Source organism: Bidens hawaiensis, unplaced genomic scaffold (assembly GCF_021521415.1).
Source record: "Bidens hawaiensis isolate Kalapana, Puna unplaced genomic scaffold, B.hawaiensis_p1.1 tig00042248_1, whole genome shotgun sequence".
Classification (NCBI taxonomy): domain Eukaryota; kingdom Viridiplantae; phylum Streptophyta; class Magnoliopsida; order Asterales; family Asteraceae; genus Bidens; species Bidens hawaiensis.
The window spans coordinates 140,966-144,225 of NW_027497470.1; the positions used below are offsets into that span (position 1 = coordinate 140,966).

At 32.3% G+C, this 3,260-nt stretch overlaps 1 pseudogene across 1 annotated transcript; it reads right to left on the reverse strand.

Moving 5' to 3' along the window:
• Positions 1–635: 635 nt before the first annotated feature.
• LOC143593468 (LOB domain-containing protein 1 pseudogene) lies at positions 636–2,496 on the reverse strand (annotated as a pseudogene). Its single transcript, XR_013146104.1, has 2 exons — positions 2,266–2,496; positions 636–962 (listed from the first exon to the last, which is right to left on the reverse strand). The product of XR_013146104.1 is annotated as an LOB domain-containing protein 1 pseudogene (transcript).
• Between the last annotated feature and the right edge of the window lie 764 nt (positions 2,497–3,260).

Below are 3,260 nucleotides of genomic sequence, written 5' to 3' on the forward strand. Positions count from 1 at the left end.
TAAATCTTTCACAATCTTGAATTAAGTATTTAATAAAAATAATAATTAACTTTGAGTTTTATATAAGCTAATTATTAGTTATAATAAGAATTACTATAACAAATGAACCAATATCGATCGAATTCTTACCATGATTGGTCTAATAGCACATAGTTTAAATTAAAGAGACAAAATCCTCTGAAATATTTCTTCACTAAACAACAAAAGTTTTGTGAAATATGTGACTAAAATTACTAGTACGTCCATCCTTCACCTTCGTTACACATACTCTATTACCTAATATTTTAGTTTTATCAAGTCAATTGCAAGTTTGACAAAAGCCCCAACAAATTGAAGAATTTAATCCAATAAAAGTTAGGTCACCTATAAGTTTACTGCATTTATGTTACAATTTTAATTAAAAATCAAGTAATACAGTAATTATGTTGAGCAAATATTACTTTTAAATTGCAAAAGATGAATAAAATGCGACTAATATCATTTATGCATTATATTGTTTATTCCCATTTATGGGTTACAAACGTTACATTCTAGTTAAGCTTAATAAAGTAATAATTTAGACTAGATTTGGTCCTCTTGAATCTTGATCACAACACCCATTTCCTTATGGGGTTTGAACAATACCAACTTTTAATTCATGTCCAAAGGGGCTCGGGACTTCCAATACTCGCACAGCCATCTAACAAACATAAATTCTCAAAAAGATTTTGTTGTTGTAGTGACGGTGAGATTGGTAGATGTTGTTCCATTTGCATATGTATTAGAGTTAAAATATGGGATTGTCGGAATTGCAAGTTGACCTTTTCTGCCAGTGCCTTCGCTAGCTCAGCTTGGAGCACACTGATTTGTTTCTGAAGCATGCAAATTGTGCCAGTACAACCATAAATAGGATCTCGAAGCCTTGCAGTCGCTTCGTAAACCATACTGCTAACTGCATCTGCTCTACGAAACTCTGGAAGTTCCTGTACATCGATCACACGTAATAACATGTTAATTATTACTTAGAAAGTTTAATCCTAATGATTAGTTCATAGGCCACAAGAATTTGTGATATATGACAAAACGGTTTTGGGATGGCAATACTATTTTCATCTAATAAAATTGTATTATTTAATTTTCATAATACATCACGCATTAAGACTTTAATATTAAATCATATTAAGATGTTTTTGTTCTCTTTATTAGTTGATTGGTGTGACAGAAACAGTTGGTGTTCATGTGTCACATCCTCTCTCGTTTACTTCTATACACCTTTAAACATGAGGAACATTAATTCTCATTTTCCATACTTAAAAAAACAAAAAAAAAAAGAAAAAGAAAAAAAAAAGAAAGAAGAAAGGGTTTTATATATTAAAAATACCATCGTTGCGATTCCCATTTTTCTTTACTATGTATGAATAAAGTAAAGTTTTAGATAAACAATGAGATTAGAAAGTAAAGTTTTAACTATATGTTAATCGAGTATTTAAGTACTTTTGAAACTTTAGTCAAAATCTTGGGATTCACCTTCAAAAAGCCAGATTCCAAATCAATCCAGCAATTTGCTCATTTACTATTGTCGTCAATAAATTTATAGCTCTTACAAGAAAAAAATATATATACAGTAAAGTTTACCGCTACGTACAAAATCTATACTTGTAATGTGAATAATAACACTTCCAGCTTTTACTTTTGTTACCAAAAGCAATCATAGTTTGATATATAAAGAGTAACTTCATTTATTTATGCCGTTTAAAAATAATTTACAACAATCTAGTTGGGATAAAAAGTAAGTAAATAATAAATTAGGGGTAAACGTATTTACCTTTTCTTTAGACTAGCTAGCATGACTTCGACAACAAAAGTAAAAAAATTAGAAGTATAATAATCTCGTTACGATAAATTTTGGATTACCAAACTTCAATTTGCCTAAAAAACGTATTTCTCGTCTAATATAGGGTAAAGGCTTTACCAGGTGTTTTTAGATTTGCTTTTCTGGCTATTATATATATGTTGGTATAGTAAAATAAATATGATAAATTAAATTTGTATGTATTTAACGCATTTATATAGTTATATTACTTATTTGAACAATCATGAGTAAAACACCAAAACGAAATGTTAGTTTATATATAAACAGAACAAGATTGTTTATTTCAATTGAATTATTCAAATTCATTATGAGACTAGCTAATAATTAATTCTATAGTGTAAAAAAACTCAAACTTTAAAATAAACAATCCCAAATACACGCACCATATTGTTTTGTCATGTATTTTTGTTTACCTGCAACAATTTGATAATGTTGCTGGCTCCAAACACTCTATGTGCAATGGTGAACTTGTGTGGGTCAGTGGGTGGGAAGTAAGGGGCCAACATGCACTTGTCGGTGCACCGCCTTCGGAGGATCTTGCAGGCGGCACAAGGGCTGAGCACCACCGGAGTAGGAGGAGCAAGCACACTGGTGGGACTGAGCTGATCAGTAGTTGTGGTGGTGGTTTTCATGCAGCTTTCCATGTTATTCTAGAGAGAGAGAAAAAGGGTAATGGTGGCTTTAACTTTGCAAAAGAACGAAGTGGGAATATATAGAGGTGGGAAGTGGTGGTGATGACGTCGTTTGGCAGTCATTTGATGCTTTGGTGACGTCAGCAGGTGTGGAGGGTAGGGTTTTACCGTGTTTGCGGCTTTGGTCAAAGATAAAGTCAAGATCAAGGGACCTACATGCATGATGGATGGACTAAACGAACGGATGTCAAATTTAACATAGTTACAGTTTCACACCTTTTGCATTTAAACCGAAATAAAAGTTAATAAGACTTAGGGGTATGGTTTATTAAGCGTTATTGGTGATCTGAGATGGTACGAGTGGTGTTGCGAGAATGTCGTGCTACCATACGCTTAGACCACTAGTGATGAGTTTCCAATGACCCAGCTCACGTGGCTCAGTCAACTTTATTCTTTTTCATTTCTTCTTGTTATTAAATAATACGAATAAATGTAACGGTAGATATAAAGTATGAAGTATAGCATAGGTTAAATGATATGAACGAATGATGGAGAAAAAGTTAAGTTGATGACTAATCCGAAATAATGATGGATAGTATCCTTCATTCTGGATTACTTGACATCAGCGTCACCTCATGTCTTCTTCTATCATTCAACCCCACTACTACTCATGTTATACTTAATTCTCCATCATATATTCATATTATTTAAATACATAAAAGAAATTAATAAAAATCGATCGGTTAATGATGAGCATGAAGGTGGTGGATCACGAC